The following is an 18,849-nucleotide window of genomic DNA, read 5'->3' as shown; positions in this document are numbered from 1 at the left end:
TATTCTTCTAATTCCATGTTCTTCTTCTTATGATCTCTCCTTTTACATATAGGTCATGTATCCATTTTGACCTTGTCTTGGTAAATGGTATAAGATATTGGTCTATACTTAGTTTCTGCCAGACTGCTTTCCAGTGTTTCCAACATTTTTTTTTTACAAAATAGTGTATTCTTATCCTAAAAGTTTAATTTTTATGTTTGCCAAACACAAGATTATTATAATCATTTACTACTGTGTATTGCATGTTTACTTTGTTCCACTAGTCCATCTTTCTATTTCTTAGCCAGTACCAGATAGTTTTGATAATTACAGACTTATAATATAGTTTGAGAACTGGTACTGCTAAATCTTCTTCCTTTACATTTTTTTTCATTAATTCCTTTGATATTCTTGAACTTTTGTTCTTCCAAATGAATTTTTTTTTGTAGCTCAATGAAACTTTTTTTTTAGTAATTTAATTGGCATAGCATTGAATAAGTAGATTATTTTAGGTAGATTTGTCATTTTTATTATATTAACTCTTTGAAGGATAATTAGCTGTTTGAACTTTACTTACTTCTTCTAAATTTGAACCCAGATCTTCACTATCACTACAGTAGCTACCTATAGTCATGTTCTTTTTTGCTTACTCATCTTCTTAGTGCCTTATTTCTTGGCTGTTAGCTTAGTATTAGAGTTGGGCTCCAGTTCCAAGGTGTGCGGGATTATGTCTCAGGCTTCATGTTTTTCATGCTCTTGTTTTCTGAGCTCTATCTGGGGGCCTGATCTCAGGTACTCCTCTCTGTCCATGAGCCAAGACCAGGGTCTCCACCGACACTGTCACTGAAAATGCTTTTCTTCCCTTTGTTTCCTCCCTTTGCTACAAGCTTCAGCTTACCCATCTGTCCTGAAACTAAAACCAGGGATGTCACCCTCCTGAAAGTGATCACTACCAGCACGGCCCCTGCCACCCCTCTGTGATTTTACTCACCAGCATGTGCTCACTCCTCCTCACCCACAGCCACATACTGAAATGGTATCTGGTTGGTACACCTGTGCCCTGATTTCAGAGCCAGCAGAGGGTCCTGAAATCTTCTCCATTCAGCTTTTCAACCCCCTCACAATTTGTGAGGAAAAAAATTCCTGAAACTGAGGCTGCCATCCTGCACAGTTGCCCTCAGGGCTTATTTGTTGATTTGGAGGTATCTCCCCAGAGGTATCGACACTTCAATCAGGCCACACTGCCACCCCAAGAGGTCACGTCTTTCCTAAAGTCCTCCCAAGTTGTCTGAGGCTAGACAACTGCTTTACCCTGACTTTTAATTATTTCTGCCATTCAAAGTTCACTTTGTGGTGTTATTTTAAATTGTAGGGGAATTTGGGAGAGCCAGGTAATTTCCTGTCTTATTCCAACATCTTCCCAGAATCTTTGACTGACTGATTTAATTTAGATATCTGGACTTTCTATGATTAGTCAGGGTAGCAGTAGCACTCTATTGCTAAAAGGGTAGGTTTTATATAGGAGTTGCATTTATAACTTTAGAACACTGGTGTACTTTTGATTATTAGGAGGAAACAAAAAAGAGGCAGAAATTAAATTTCTATCCACTAGACCAGCATTCAAGTTAGGTGATTTGAATTTTCAACTAAAAAAGAAACCATTTTCTTGACCAAATACCTCCAAAGAGTTGTGCAAGGCCCACGAGAATACATCATGAATGTGTGTAACCCATGGATGGCTCCTCAGCCTAGCTAGTTGTCACTATATGTTTTGGGATAATGGCAGGAAAGTTTTAAAGCTGTAAAAATGAAAATGCAATTTCTATCACTTGGAATTTCCATGAAGGAAATAATAGTAACTCTGATCAGACTGCTGGAACTGAAAAAATGTATTTTCTCTGTGTAATGAGCTGGAGAAGGTAATGGTAAACCATATCAGTATCTTTGCCAAGAAAACCCCAAACTGGGTCACAAAGACTCAGACGTGACTAAATTGACTAACAACAAAATTTTATAAATAAAGAGATTTTGGCTCAGAGAAGGTAATTAATGTCCATGGTCAAAGAGTTAGTAAATGATAGAAGCAGAATAAGAATGCAGATCTTTCTGGCTCAATGTCCACCTACCTTACTAAAAATGTTATTCAGATTAACTTTAAAATTGTCCAGAAGAAGTTTATCTTCTTAACCAAACAAGAAGTAGGTTTAGTCAATTAAGGAACCCAGAATAGACTTATATTAAAACTCTCAGGTCAGAGGTAGAAAAATTGTAAAAGGTAATTCCCCATTAGTGAAAGGATAGGAAAGCAACTGGTTGCCATGGTAATGAATGTAGTCCCTGATCTTGATTAGGAGAAAACCATTAGCAGTTTGGAGTTGGCTTTAGGGAAACAGAAGGGAAAAGAGAATCTCAGCTTCCTTTCCTCCACTGTTTGTTTTTATATCATCATATTTCCCCTTGTATCATCCCCTTCCACTTCCTAGAGAACCATCCCCTATGACAAATATTTTAAAGAAAAAGAAGAGAAAGAAATAACAAATATTGATCAATACAATAAAAAAATCTGAAAATATGCACAATGCACCAGATCAAAAACCTTCTACCTTTGTTGTTTTAAAACATTCATTTAAAATTTTTGAATTCTAAATTTTGTCCCTTCCTTCAACCTTTCCCTTGCCCATGAAAAAGTAAGCAATGTGATATCTCTTATTTATGTGAAGTCACACAAAACATATTTCTATATTAGCCGTGTTTCAAAAAAAATCCCAAGAAGCAAAAAAAAAAAACCATAAAGAAAATGAAAAAAAAATCCTCAATCTGCACTAAGGGTTCATCAGTTCTTTCTCTGGAGATGGATAGCATTTTTCATCATGAGTCCTTTGGAATTACCCTGGATCTTTGTATTAATCAGAATAGCTAAGCCTTTCCCAGTTGATCATTGTAAAATATTGCTATTACTCTGTACAATGTTCTCCTGATTTTGCTCACTTTACTTTGCCATCAATTCATATGCATCTTCCTAGGATTTTCTGAATTCATTCCCCCTTGTCATTTCTTAGCAAAATAATATTATAGAAAGTCATATATCACATCTTGTTTAGCTATTCCCCACCTGATGGGCATTCCCTCAACTTTCAATTCTTTGCCGCTACAAAAAGAACTGCTGTAAATATTTTTGGGCAGATAAGTACTTTTCCTTTTTTTAAAATTTCTTTGGAATACAGGACTAATAGTGGTATTGCTGAGTGTCTTTATTTTTCTATATCCCCTCCAGGATTTGTCATTTTACTTTTCTGACATGTTAGACAATCTGATAGGTGTGAGGTAGAACCTCCAGTTCAGTCATTTTTCAGTCATCTCCCACTCTTTGTGAACCATTTTTTGAGTCTTCTTGGCAAAAATATTGGAGCAGTTTGCCATTTCCTTCCCCAGATCATCTTATAGAAAAGGAAACCGAGGCAAACAGAGTTAAATGACTTGCCCAGTATCACACAGCTAGTAAGTGTCTGAGGCCAAATTTGAGCTCATCAAGGTGAGTCTTCCTGACTTCCAGCCCAGCGCTCTATCCATTGCACCACTCAGCTGCCCTGGGTAGAAACTTTGAGTTGTTTTAATTTGTTATTCTTTAATTACTAGTGATTTAGAGTATTTTTTCAGATGCTTATTTTCATCTTTGATTTTTTTCCTTCAGAAAACTGCCCATTCATATTCTTTGGCCATGTTTCAATTGGGGAATGTCTCTTATTTTTATCAATCTGATTCAGTTACTTAAATATTTAAGAAATGAGGCTTTTGTCAGAAAAACTTGATGTAATTTCCTGCCCCTCCCCCAGTTTCTTGCTTTCCTTCTAATTTTAGCTACATTGGTTTGTGCAAAAATTTTTAACTCCATGCAATAAAAAATTATCCGTTTTACCTCTCTATATTTTGTTTGGTCACAAACTCTTTCCTTATCCATAGATCTCACAGGTAATTTTTTCCATGTTTCCCTAATTTGCTTATGGTACCATTCTTTATGTCTAAATGGCGTATGCATTTTGACATTATTTTGGAATACAGTGCAAGAAACCTTCTACCTTTCCATATGTCATATATGAAGAAGCTTTTTAATTTCATGTAATCAATGTTATCAATTTTAGTAATTACCTCTAACTCTTGTTTTGAGAATATAGTTCTATCTATTTCTGTGAAGGTTATATGATCAGCTTTTCAAAAATAAACTTTAATATTAAAGGCATACATTCATTTGGAATACAATGTGGAATATCGTGTAAGGTATAGATCTAAGTCAAATTTTTAAAAGAGTGTTTTAGAGTTTTTCAGCAATTTTTATCAAATAAAAAGTTTTATCCTATAAAATATATATTTTCTAGTTTATTAAAGCCTGAGTTGAGTTCCATTGTTTTTTATTCTCCCTTGTCTTGTAATTTCTGTTGTTCTCTTTCTCTTTTTTTTAACTAATATCAGATAATTTTGATGACTACTGCTTTATAATGTTATAATGGAGAAATTGACATTCCTATTTTGTTCTTAAATTTTTTCATCATTTCCCTTGGTATTGTAGAACTTTTATATTTCCAAGTGAATTTTCTTCTTGTTTTTTGAGTTGCTTTAAGTATTCCTTTGATAATTTGATTGTATAAAATTAAAGTTATAAATTCATTTTGAGATTATTGCCACTTGTATTATATTAGCATGTCCTAGCCAAATGCTCTGAACATTCTGAAAAATAGATCTAGCTCAAGCCTCTGTGACTCTTTAAGATTTGATGGTTTAGAATGAGTGTAAATAGCAATTGTTTTTAGTTCTGGCCAGAAACTCTTAGGGCCTTCCCCTTCCAGATTGATATATTTGTGGGGGTAAATTAGGCCATCTTTTGTCTCAATTCTTACCTAGCCCTTAGTCATTGAATGGGCATGGCCTCAGACAAACTAAGACCTGGGGAAGACCTTAATTTAGAAAGGCCAAGGTGACCCACTACATCTTGGGCCATTATCAGTCATCTTGACCTTTGTCTTGCTACTGGACTCTGATGACTCTGGAGGAGAGAACAAGGCTAATGATGGTACAGTTCTGCCTCACTCAAATCCAATTCACAAGGAAGTCAAGACATCACCCTCACATCAATGGTCCTCTTTGAGAGCAAAGGAAGAACAGTAGCACTTTGTAAGCAAATCTATTCAAGTATTTTGTGTACATTAGTAGTTTGACCCCAAACATTTTATGCATTTTATAGTTATTTGGAATATGATTTTCTTTTCTATTAGGATCTTTTGAAATGTTATATTTTTAAAAATACAAATGTTGTTGATACTTGAGGATTTATTTTGTAGTTTGCAACTTTGCTGAAGCTATTAATAGCCTCAGGTCTTTGAAAAGTAGTTGGGAAGTTAATATTGGGGAGAGTGGACATCCTTGCTCAACTCCAGTATTTATTGGGAAAGTTTCTAGTGTATTCCCATTGCATGTAATAATTGTTTTTTTTGTTTTCTACATATATGTTTATATGATATTAAAGAAAAGTCCTCCTATGCCTATACTTTCCCCCATGCCTACATTTTGAAGACATAAATGAATATTGTAATAAATTAGTGTTGTACTTTTTCAGAGATTTTTTCTATATTGATTGAAATAAACATGTGGTTTTTAACATGATTAAATAATATTGATTGTTTTCTTAAAGTTTGAAACATATTTTCATATCTGCTGTGATGAATGAAAACCAGAGACAGAGTTTCTGGGTAATTAATAATCAATTTATTAATTCCACTAGCCAGCAATCAATGAATTAATTATTAGTGGTTTCTCTTGGTAACCAAAGACCCCAAGGAAGAACCTGAAATGCCTTAAATCTTTTCTGAAAGGGAACTCCCCTGACAAGTGAAAATCAGCCCTGATTGGTGGACATTTAATGAGGAGGTGGGTTAAAAGTCTTCAGCTCCTCCTGCTGATAATGTGGCTTGATCACAAAATTTAGCAGCCTCAAGGCATCTCTGCGGGGGAAGCCATTTCCATCTGAACCTCTTTGGCTAATTTTCTCCTTTTTGAGCTGGGTTGCCCTAAACTCTAATGGAGGGATCAAGGACAGGTGGTTCCTCCTCCAGGCAAAAGCTCACCCAAACTGTTCTGCTTATACTCTAAAGAGAAATTAGGTCTCCCAGTTGGATGGGGTCCTACTCAATGACTACGTGCCTTGAGGGGTAGGAGCAAATCTCATCATTCAACCATGCCCTTCATAGATTGACCAACCTTTTGAGGAATTGGGTTTTAACAGAAATGAAAGGAAAAGGGTGGATCACAAATTAATAGCTAGTTATTAACATACTATGATATTAGTTTTTCTCACTGCTCTAAAGTCAGTTTCATCATGCTGAATGATTTCTTGGTTTAATTTCTGTGGTTTGCCAATATTTTATTAAAAACTTGTGAACCAATATTCATTAATGATATTAGTTGAGTTCTCCTTCCATGCTTTATCCTTTCCAGGTTTAGGAGTTAGGAATGCACTTGTCTCATAAAGGAGTCATATATTTCTTGCTTTCTAAATTTTTGAGAATAATTTGTGTAGTATTGATAGTTATTATTCTTTAAAAGTTGGTTAGAATTCTCCAGTGATTCCATGTAGCCCAAGAGTTTCTTCCTCCCCACCTATTCTTGAATAGGTTCTTTACAATTAGTTCTATTTCTTTTCCAGAGACTGGATTTAGATCATCAATTCATTTTCTCTTAGCTTCAGGGTTTTTTTTTTAATTCTCAATTTTGGTAGCACAAAACATTGCATATTAGGTCCTAATAATTCTTTTTATTTTTTTCTGGTTTTGTTGTGATGTCACCCTTTTCATTTGCTGCTTTGCTTTTTGTGATTTGCTTTTCTGTCCTCTACTAAACAGTTTGGCCAAAGGTTTTTTTTAATCAATTTTATCATTCTTTTCAATGAATAAGATTTTGATTTTATTTGTATTTCTATCATGTTTTGGGATTTCCAATTTATCTTTTTCTCTCAGCTCCTCATTAATAGTTATTTTGGTTTTATTTGTTGTCTTTTTGTTTAAAAAAAATCCACGTCCATTACATTAATCTTCTCTTTTTCTTTTATAAAAATTTTGTCAGTGTATAAAACATACCTATGATAGAGATATTATTTTTCCCCTGAAGAATGCTTTAGTTATGTCCCATAAATTTCCATATATTGTCTTATCACTGTGATATTCTTACATGTAATTTTTCTTTTTCTGATTTGTTTTTTGACCATTCAGCATTTGGGATTATATTGCTAAGTCACCATTTGGGTTTATAACCTTTGTGCTTCCTGAAATTGTTACTATTTTTATTCTGTTATGATGTTAATGATATTTTACCATTTCTGCTGCTCACATTTATTTGCAATATTTCTGTGCCCTAATAGTGTTCATTTTTTAATGTTCCATGTAACACTGAGAAATGTATATGTTCTTTATTAGTTTCATTTAGTAGGCACCATAAGTCTTGTAACTATAATTTTTGTAGCTATTTGTTCTGTTATATATTTCCCTTTTATTTATATTTCTGTTAGATTTATCCAAAGTTGAGAGAATATTATTACTATTTGAACGTCTATATTTTCTATAAATCAGTTAATATTTCCATTATTAACTCATAAGCTAAGTCATTTGGAGCATATGTTAAATATTGATTTTTGTTTTTCTGTGGTTCCTTTTATCATAATGTAGTTTCTCTGTAAATCTCTATATTGTGAATTTTTATTTTTGCTTTATATGTTAGCAAATTTGTAAATGCTATTACTTTTAGATTTGTCTAATGCATAATGATTTTTTTCCAGAGCCTAATTTTTACTCTGCATGTCTTTATTTTTATATGTTGCTTTCAAGCAACAGATATTTTTATCCAATTTGTTACTTTTAAATTTTATTGTATTAATTAATCCACTCACATTTAAAGTGTTGAGAGGTTTATATTTTCCTCTCTTTTTCATGAATTGTAGTTTTTTCTTCAGACAGTAGCTTGTCTCTTTGATTATTCTTGCTTAATCTACTATTAACCTGTTCTCTTCCCTTTACTCTTTTCAATCTATTCTCAAGCTATTCTTCTCAATTTATTCTCAATGTATTCTCTATCCTCAAGCCAATTTCCTATCATTTATCATCCCTTTCCCTATGTTTAGAATTTTGCTTCCAGGGGTGGGGAACCTGCCATCTTGAGACCATATGTGATTCTCTAGGTACTCAAGTGAGGCCCTTTGACTGAATCCAAACTTCACAGAACAAATCCCCCAAACCCCTTAATAAAAGGATTTGTTCTGTAAAACTTGGGCTCAGTCAAAAGATCACAACCAAGCACCTAGAGGGTCACATATGGCCTTGACACCACAGGTTTCCCACTCCTGGATCTTTTAATTCCTTTTTTTTTTCTTATTTTATCTAGTTACCTTGTCTTCTATTTTTTTTTTAATCAGTAAATTAGACAAGTAAATTTTTTCCATCCTTTTGTTTATTAGATTTTATTTCATTTTAAGGGCATGTTTTCTAAAAACAACAAAAAAATTCTTTCTCACTTCATTATTTTGTTTTCATTTTTGTCTGTTCTAGACTTTTATTCTTTGATTCATGCTCCTTATATTCATTTATTACTTCTTTAGTCTCATGGAATTAAAGTTCTTAATGTTCCCATTTTGAGTTCCCTTCTTTAACATTCTCCCTTGTTCTCCTTTTCCTATTATTTATCATTCATAGAACAGAAGCATTGAACCACAATAGGAACTTTCTTACATCTCTGATTTTGCAGATTATTATACTATGCATTCTCCATTATGCATTTTTTCCCTCCATCTGCCATAAAATATCCTCTCTGGGCCCATATCTTGTCAATATTCTAGGTGACAGTTTTCCACGAGACCTCTGATTCTTTTTCTCCCGGTATAAGGTGCTATCTGTGGAGGCACAAAACACTCTAGATTATAATAATTGAAAGATCTATATCTCCCATTATAGACTATAGCTCTCCTCTCATAGGATGGCTGTTGAATGACATCTTCTTCCAAAACTTAAAAAAATCTTCCCTTTCTTTCTTCTTATTTCCATCTCTCCCTATGCTGCTGTTCATGCTTCATTCTTGAAGAGGACCAATGACATGGGGGGATCTAAGTGAGGCAGAGCTGTGCAAAGTCCTTAGCCTCACTCTTTCCCCCAGAGTCATCCTAGTCCAGTGGCAAGACATAACTCAGGAGAACTGGCTATGGCATAGGATGGAGTAGGAGACCTTGGACTTTTTAAACTAAGCTTAAGCTCAGCTTTTTATCCTTTAGTCTACAGGCATCATTTCTCCTTAACTGGTACATTGACTTTATGAAGGGGCGTAATATAACCCTCTCCATTTCCTTCCTCCTCTCTCCTAGCTCCTTCCATTCTCCAGTGTCTTCCCTTCCACCTACAAGAAATTGATTTAACTGTAGTCAGGGTGTTGTAAGGTTTAGTTCATGGTATTTTAGGCTTGTTCCTCCATCATCACTATTATTTGATTTCCACGCTTATGCTTTTCTCCTTATGTGTTTTTAGAAAGAAATTTCTTAATGTTTCCCCTGTTGTTGCTACTGCTGCTGCTGTTTTCATTGTCCTCAGCAGCCCTGTTGTTAACCATAAAGGTGTATTTATTGTTCTAGGGTTTTTTCCCCCAGGTTAATTTATTTCATTACCTGTGCCTTCACTGGTTGCTGCATTTGCTTAGCTTCCTTGTATCATACTGTCTGGGGGTGTCTGCAAAGCAAATGATTTGTTTAGGCCTAGTTTTCTTTATGGAAAGATGGAACTGCACCTTATATTGAATGTTCATGTTTTCATTGTTTGCTAGCCTCAGGTTTGCAGGGCCTCACAGCCTCCATTTTCTCACCACTTCAGTCCACTCTCCACACAACTGTCAAAGTGATTTCTCCTAAAATTGTAGGTCTGACCTTGTTAATCCCCTATTCAATAAGCTCCAGTGACTCCTTATTACTTCCAAGATCAAATATAAAATCCTCCCTTTGATATTCAGAGCCTCTCATAATATACCCCTCTTCTTAACTAAGTCATCTTACACCTTACTCCAGTGACACTGGTTTCCTTGGTGTTTCTTGCATAAGAAAAGCTATCTCCTGACTACTTGCATTTTCACTGGCTCTCCCCTACATCTGGAATACTCTCCCTCCTCATTTTTCCTGGTTTCCTAAACTTCCTTCAAGTCCTAACTAAAATACCATCTCCTATAGCAAGCCCTTCCCAATCCCTCTTAATTCTATTGTCTTCCCTCTATTCATTATTTCCTCTTTATCCTGTCTATAACTTATGCGCACATAGTTGTCTGCCTGTCATCTCCCCCATTTGATTGTGAACTCATTGAGGGCAAGCACTATCTTTTGACTTTCTTTTTATGCCAAGTGCTCAGCACATAGTCTGGCAGATAGCTAGTGCTTAATAAATGTTTCATGGTTGACTGCATATGCAATAAAATCACAGAGAGCTGCTTACTTGGCTGACATTACAAGTGATTTTCCCAATGTTACTCAGCAGTATACATCAAAGTGGTTCTCTAATCAGTGAACCCCAATATCTCTGCCAGGATTGGGGAACCTGTGGCCTCGAGGCCACATGGGGCCCTCTGGGTCCTCAAGTGTGGCCCTTTGACTGAACCCAAGCTTCACAGAACAAATCCCCTTAATAAAAGGAATTGTTCTGTAAAAGTTGGACTCAGTCAAAAAGCCATACCCAAGGACCTAGAAGGCCACATGTGGCCTTGAGGCCGCAGGTTTCCCATCTCTCGTAGGCTTTTTAAAGACACAATGTGACATACAATATCACTTAAGGAAGTTTGCTTGCTTCTTTGTTATACCTTCATTAAATAATTGCCTTGATGCATTATTTTACTGTTCTATAACTTTTGAAGGGAAAATAAAGTAAGCAGATGGGCTGGTAGCATTCCAAATCAAATGAACAGGTATTTTTTATGCTTTAATATTGAAACATTCTTGGGAAAGAAAAACCCATAATTTGCTTCCAACTCAGGCAATAAGAATATGTTTTTAGAGCTTTCTGAGGATTCAGTTTAAGGGATTGCTCAGCAACTACTGAACATCTCATGATTGTAATTTGCAGGGCACTTGTAAGAAATATTGGAACAATATTCACAAGGTGCTTATAGTTGTTTAGAAATGAAGCAATAAAAATATAAAAATGCAGCAATTAGCAAAGGCAGAATGAAGTGCTAAATTGTGATACATAGATAAGGAAGGTTGGTTATTATACTAATTGAAAAGTCATTACAACAAAACAAAGCCAGGTTTGAATGTAGTTACATAGCACAGTTAGAAACGAAATTATATAATGATACTTGCTATCATTTATGTAATATTTTGAGGTTTGTAAAGCCCTTTATGTATGCCATCTTAATTGATCCTCAGAAAACACCCTAACATAGGCAATAATATAGTTTCCATTTCACTGATGCAGAAACTGAGCCTGAAAGTGGTTTAACTAACTTTTTTTTTAAAGTCACAGATCTAGTAAGAATGTGAGCCATTTCAAACAGAGGTCTTACTGAGTTCAAATCCAATGCACTATGGCACCTAGCTACCTTAATTAAGACATGCTCATTACATAGCCATTCTCAAAGAAATCATACAAAGGGTAACAATGGTGTTGAAAGACAGTTGTAGTCACAATCAGATGACCCAAGGCTGAGTTCCAGAGTTGACAGGTACCAGCTGTATGACAGCTGGTCAGTTTAGTAATTCAACAATATTTATTATTTGTTTATCATGTGCATAGTGCTAGAGGATGTGGATATACAGACAAAAAAAATCTGCCGTAATGGAGATTCAGGCCTACTTTAGCTTCTCTAAATCTTGGTTTCTTCACTTATGAAATGAAGACAACAATATTTATTTTACCTGCCTTGCAGTTTTGAGGTAAGATTTTTTTAAACTGTAAAGCTGTATTTTATTGTGAATCATAATTATTATTTTAGACCACTTTGGGGATTTCATTGGTATAGGGAATTCTTGATAAAGCAACTCCCTCATCAAATGCCTATCTATTCTTTCTCTAAAAGTTATCATCTTAGAGGAGGACATGGGATGCTAGGAGGTTGTCACTTTCTCAGGGTGGCACAACCTTTATGTATCTTATACAATGTTTTAGATTCAGAGACCCCATGGTGCTTTGCAATTTATTCTCTACAGCCATAGAGTTCAAATTTCATGATGAGGTTGGTATCATCAATAAATCTGGTTCCTCAGTAGATTACCTTTTTGGAGTTGGGACGTAAATCTAGATCTTTGTACCATGAAGTCAGGTTTTTTAATTCCCTGTGCAATGTTTTTTTCTTCATTAATATTTTATCATTTATAATTACTTTATTTTACCCATAGCAGGTACATAAGTAAAATAGAAGACTTCAAGTGATCAGTTATGGTCCTTTGTGATTCATTTCTTTGGAAATAGATAAAATTTCATGTTTATGGAAATTTAGACATGAGAAATAATAGATAATATACTTATAAAATATTGGTATTATATTTGTTAGAATTTGTGGACTTTTGAATGCACTTTTTCCTGCCATTTTTTTAAAAAGGCCATGTGGGCAGTCAAGAAAGTTTTTGCTAATTTATATACATATGAATGTTAGGAATGTGTCCAGGCATAATGGAAATAAAGAACTTTCTCCCTAGGTTTAGTTTGATTCATTGTTTCTCCCCCTCTCTTCCTACTCATTTGCTAGGAGGAAAAAAAAATTATTTAAGAAACTGGTGATCTTAAACTGTTAGAAATTTTGGCAGTTTTTTTTGGAATACAGTCTTAAAACGAATGCTTACTACATGTTGTATAGCAATCACAACTTATTTCTTACCCTAAGCAAAAAAGAAGTATGCAATAGACCTACAATCCTTGGCACCAGAGAATTCTGTTAAAAAATAAGATTATAAACCTGGGAGCATTAGTATTTTAGAGCAGCTCTAAATTGCACTGTAGCTTGGCAACTGGGCAAGGATTCATTGGAGAAGAATCTCCTATTCTTGCCAAGGCACTGAGAAGTAGATGTTTCCTTATGGAAATGGGGGAAAAACTTATTAGAATTTTTATTTTCATGAGTTCAATAACTGTGTTAAGACTTCTCCCTTTTTTTAAAGCTCTGTAGGAGAAAAGCATTTCTGTATTCTCTGAGACAGAGATAGCACCTCAGCTGAGGATTTAACCAAAAGCTGGAGCCAGAGGGGTGCTCCACTTGACAGATATCAGTAGTAACTAGAGAGCCAATAGAGCAGTTCTGTATCTATAGAATAGGTGGGGAGAGAACCCAAAGCAACAGTTTAATCTCATTGCTAAAAGATATCAGTGACCCCGTAGAGTAAGAGATAAGAGTTATTCCTCCATACTTTTACCTTGTTTGCATTTCTTCCATAACTGTGTGCTCCTCAGTGAATTCACACACCATACAAGTTCACTTAACCCATAACTTTCCATAGATTGTTTATGTTTTCTTATTGATGATGCATGTATTTGTTATAGAATGTATACCAGGTTTATGGAGAAAATGTTCTGTTGCTATTTTTTCTTACTTTTATGTTTTTGTTTGAATTAGTTGTATCCTTTCTCTCACTAGAAAAGCTAGACATAGTAATGGGTGCCTATGAGCTGTTACTGTATGATAAACCATTGATATTCTTGTCTGGATGACAACTGAATTAATTTATCTGATTAGTTTTCTTGGCATAAATGTATTCTCCCCCTTTAAAACAACCTATCCTTAGCAGTTAGGTGGCTCATTGGATAGAGTGCTGGGACTGTAGTCAGGAAGGCTCATCTTCCTAAATTCAAATCTTGCCTCAGACACTTTACTAGCTGTGTGACCATAGGCAAGTTACCTAACTAACTCTATTTGCTTCAGTTCTCATTTGTAAAATGAGCTAGAGAAGGAAATGGCAAACCACTCCAGTATCCTTGCCAACAAAACCCCACATGGGGTCATGAAGAGTTGGACATGACTGAAACAATTGAACAACAATCTTTAACTGAAGTTAGAGGGCTGTCATACCGTCTTGGAGCTGCACTTCTATTAGGTGATAGGACTTCCATTAAGAGTGAAGGATATAAAATCAAATCTAAGAAAAAAATATGAAGAATTGAAACTGAAATGTAGAAATTACCCTTGGGAATCTTGTTCACATTATTCCTAGTTGGTGTCTGTTTTTATCATCTTCCCTGAATCAATAATTATTTTATAAAATTATGAAGTGGGGGCAGACATGCTTGGTTCTCTGGGTACTCTCCAGGGAAACCCACAATGGCAGTAGGAAGTGGGACTATAATCACAGTTTAATAAGGCAGAGAGGGTACAGATACAAGCAGTGAAACATATACAGAGGCAGACAGCATGGGAACAGGGGATGATAGAATGTTGAAGGCAGGCAGGCAGTGTGGGGAAGAGGATGGGGAGAGTGAGAGATGCTGTTAATAGAGAGCTAGGAAGAGTGGAGCCAATGGAGATGGAAGGGTGCTTGGGGGGAGGAGTTTGGGGTCTCATTTTTATAGGTTTTTTTTGGGGGAGAACAGACTGACTTTTATCTGTACCACCTTTGGGTTAGTTCATTAACCTATCCAAACTGTCTCAAAGTTACCAGTAAAACTTCAAAGTTAACATGTACATGTCGACTCAAAATTATCAGTACCTTTTGGAATTCTTCTGGTCTTACTTCTGGATGTCCGTAACTTTTTTGAGATTTACATGTCATAGCACCAAGAGTCCTGACAGCAGTGCCTACATGACTTCTAATGATTTAGCACACACTCCCAGGATGTGGATTTTGGTTAATATATGCTACAATTTGGAAATTATGCTCCTTTGATCTTTGTATGTAAATTCAAGGTTCTTTGCAATCATACTTCTTACTATTGCCCCTCTGTGTTCATTTTCAAAGAGGAGAAATGTCATCAAAGTCCAGTGACAAGACAAAAGTCAAGATGACTGGTGATGGCCTGGGATAAGGAGGATGACACTGGCATCCTCCGTGTCTGACCAAGCACTCCACAGTGTCTTCTTCAGCCATCTTTATGACCAGTGGAGTGAATTGTTCTCATCTGTCTCTTCTGTGGGGGAAAGTTTTCACATGGTAGATATTCCTTTCACTCACCAACAGGTTTGAGGCCTATCAGTTATCCTCAACCTGAATTTACCAGGGTGTGGCCACTGCACATGCTATGGTTCTTTGGAGCCACAGGTAAGAGTTGGGTGACAAGTGGACCTCAAAGTTAGATGAGTAAACTTGAAAAGGGCTTGGCAAGCCCTCACACTGAGGTGCTAGTCTTCCCTGCACACCCCATACACCTTATTGCTCCTTTACACTGGCTTCTAATAAACTTGCTATACTGACTAGACAGGAGGGATTGTCAGAGGAATGGAATAAGATACAATTTTGACATATTTCCTCTATAATCCAGTCTAATTCAGGAAGGATATATTAAGTCCCTACTATGTTCTGTGTGCTGGGTGTACAGACATGTGAAAAAAAGCCAGTACTTTAAGTATTACATTCAAACTGAGTACAATAAATATGTTGTCTATCAGTGTATTAATGATCTATGTTTTGACTAGTCCATAATTTAGTAGATATTAGCTAGATGGCATGGTCAATAAAGAGCTGAACCTGGAGTCGGGAAGACCTGAGCTCAAATCCAGCCTCAGATATTTCCTTAGCCATGTGACCCTGGGCAAGTCACTTAACCTATGTTTGCCTCAGTTTCCTCATCTGTAAAATGGTTGTTGTGAGGATCAAATGAGATAATGTTTGTAAATTTCTTGGTAAAATGCCTGTCACATAGTAGGTGCTATATAAATATTAGCTATTATTACTGTTTTTGTTTTTGTTGTTATATGGTTTTAGGAAGTTCCTGAGTATCAAATACTTTTCCATATTCATATAGCTAGAAAGCATCAGAGGTAATATTGGAACCTATACCTTCCAGACTCAAGATCTAGCTCTATGTCCTGTTGCCTCTGAATACAAATATTTTGTAACTCCTCAAATTATACCATGGCAAAAGAAGTCCATTTAAACACGTTTAGACACTGTAAGCAAACAAATGCATGTGAAAGGAGTAGAGTGGGGGTGGGGTGTGTGTGTGGGGGGGCATCAGGATACTTAGGTTCTAATCTGTCAACCTTGGGGAGGGAGGACACCAACAACTTGGAGGATCAGAAAAGTCTCCCTTCAAAGACTGCCCTTGGACTGAGTCTTGATGGAAACCAGGGATTCCAAGAGAAGGTGATGTAGAGGGAGATCATTCCAGATTTGAGGAAAATTCAAAATGAAGACACAGAGATTCATGTAGATGAAAAGATTCATGAAGATGGAGATTCATGTGTGTTGTGGGTCAAGACATTACTGGAGTAGGGTAACTGGGCTGACTTTAGTTCATCCTCATTACATACCATCTACCAGTGCTATTGTAAGCCAATACTTCAGAGAAGATTTGGAGTTGTTTTAGTGAACTTTATCCCCAGACAGATGGTTTTGGGACAAATCTGTGGACCTTTGGGCAAGGGGGAGATAAAGATTGGTTTAGTTCTTTAGCAAGAGTTGCTGATATTACAGGAAATTTGCTTGCTGACTGGTTTTAATCTCCTTGCCTTACTTTCTTTTTACCTTCCTGCTTTTGTCCATCTTATGAACTGGTTTTACCTGGGGTTTATTGAATATATTTTTATTAAAGGAATTTTCTTTATAAATTATCACTGAGTGATCCATTGCCCCAGACATGGAATAATAACCAGGACAATGTGTAAGTGACAGAGTGAGTGAAAGTATAAGGAGATTGGAGAGGGAAGAAGGAGACAAAGAACTGTAAATACCAAACAGAGGAAATTGTGTCTTTTAGCCTAGTGGTAACAGTAGTTACATAGTGCAGGTAGATGTTCTTGGACGAATCATTTAACCACTCTGTCCCACAATTTCCTCATTAACAAAATGTGTGTTAGCTGCAGGGACAAGATGCCCCTCTCAGGATAAGCTGATCATTCCAAATCTCAGAACCATGCTGCTAACTCAGCAATGGTCAAAAGCTTAGGAATCATCATCATCATCATCATCATCATCGCCATCATAATCATCATCATCATTATCATCATCATCATTGAATGAGATATAACCTCTGTGAAGACTTCTCAGGGTGGTGATGAAAAGACTATCTCGAAACTAGAGATAGGCTCGGAGAGAACAAACAGGCCATAAGTTTAATTCGGCCCTAAACCCTCTCCTGATTGCCACTGCCATGTCAGCATTAGGTATACTAAATAAGGACATGTATGTTTGGAATGGCTATGCCCTGTTTCCTTGCTCTTTGGGAATGGGAAAGATTTTCGTGCCTAAAATGTAAGCCCGCCTCCCAGTCAATGGGAGTAAGGGAGAGTGGTGGGGTGGGAGTTTCTTGTTTGCGTTAAGATATATAACCTTTCTTTTTCCTTTGTGCCTGGCCTCTCTCCTGCTGGTAGAGTACTGGAGGAGTAGACACCCCTTCTAGCGAGATTGTAATAAAGAGTAACTTTTTGCTTTCACCTTGAGAAGTCTCTGAATTTAATTGTGTTAGAGTCACTGTACCACACAATCATCATCATCATCATCATCATGAACTAATATAGCTTTCCAAAAGAACCAACTCTTAAAGCTTCCTTTAAATGCAATTAACTCCTTCCCTCCTCCCTCAGCTTCCTCTCTCCAATAGTTGGTGGGCTGGAGGGTGAAGCATTCAATTCCTCCCAACTATAGAGGGCAGCATTTAGACTTTTCCATTTTCTCTGGTTTCTCTCTACATCTCTGCTTGGTTTCAGCTTCAAAGAACAAGGTCTCCCTGAGCCAGGTACCTCTTCTCCTTGTTGTTTCATGTAGAGTGGAATTAAAGGTGGAATAGTTGCACATGTGCAAGCACACACACCTTTGTATAGGAAATGAAACAGGTAAAGTCTCATAATTATTTTCTTAGGGGAAAAAATATGTTTGGGGAAAAGTTTGAAATTAAAAAATTGAATTAAATCATAGGTTATTAATGTGACTATTAGTTTTTCTATGTCTTAGTTGCATTTAAAGGGAAGATTCACGAGTCGATTCTATTGGAAGGCTATCTTTGTCCATAATTAAAAAAAAAAGATTCCTAAGCTTTTAATCACTGCTTTATGCTAAGATATCACATAACTAAATCAATAATTATTAACAGCATAGAAAATGAATTAAAAAACAGATGAAATGGACAAAACTATACTAAAATTAAAATGAAATAACCCTTTAAGTCTATAACAAAACCGGAAGTTGCAATCTGTTTACTTTTTAAAGGACTTTTTGATCCATTTTTAAATATAAAATGAATAGAAGTTAGTCATGCTAATTTGGTGAAGAAATTACTAATCTGATATTACTAAGAATAATGTTGGAATTCCTCTAGCTTTCATCATTTGAAACCTTAAGTTAATTTGAATATGTTAAAGAATATTCATGCAATATGTTCAAGTGAGCTTGGATAACTATAAGTGCCATATTGGTGGTAGAACAAATGAACAATCTAATTAAAATGACATCATGTTATATTGCAGAACTGGCAAGATTTTCAGATCAATTCAAATCACATCATAAGAATTATATTAACTAATCATATGAAGGAAATACTTGACAAAAATAGTCATTAAAGGACATCATTAGTTACTAGATCAGAATTGGTTTCTGTAAGAATGGTGTCACAATGCCAGTATTTTGAAAGAGCATGTTATAAATATCATCAACCTTAAGCATTATTTATCCTCATAATGTAGAGCACAAAAGTCTTCTCCCCCCCCCACTTTTAGGCTAATTATAACACT

The sequence above is a fragment of the Vombatus ursinus genome, unplaced genomic scaffold, assembly GCF_900497805.2.
Source record: "Vombatus ursinus unplaced genomic scaffold, bare-nosed wombat genome assembly UNPS02014821.1, whole genome shotgun sequence".
Taxonomy (NCBI): Eukaryota; Metazoa; Chordata; class Mammalia; order Diprotodontia; family Vombatidae; genus Vombatus; species Vombatus ursinus.
The sequence above is the reverse complement of the archived record's forward strand: the minus strand, read 5'-3'. Positions refer to the sequence as shown.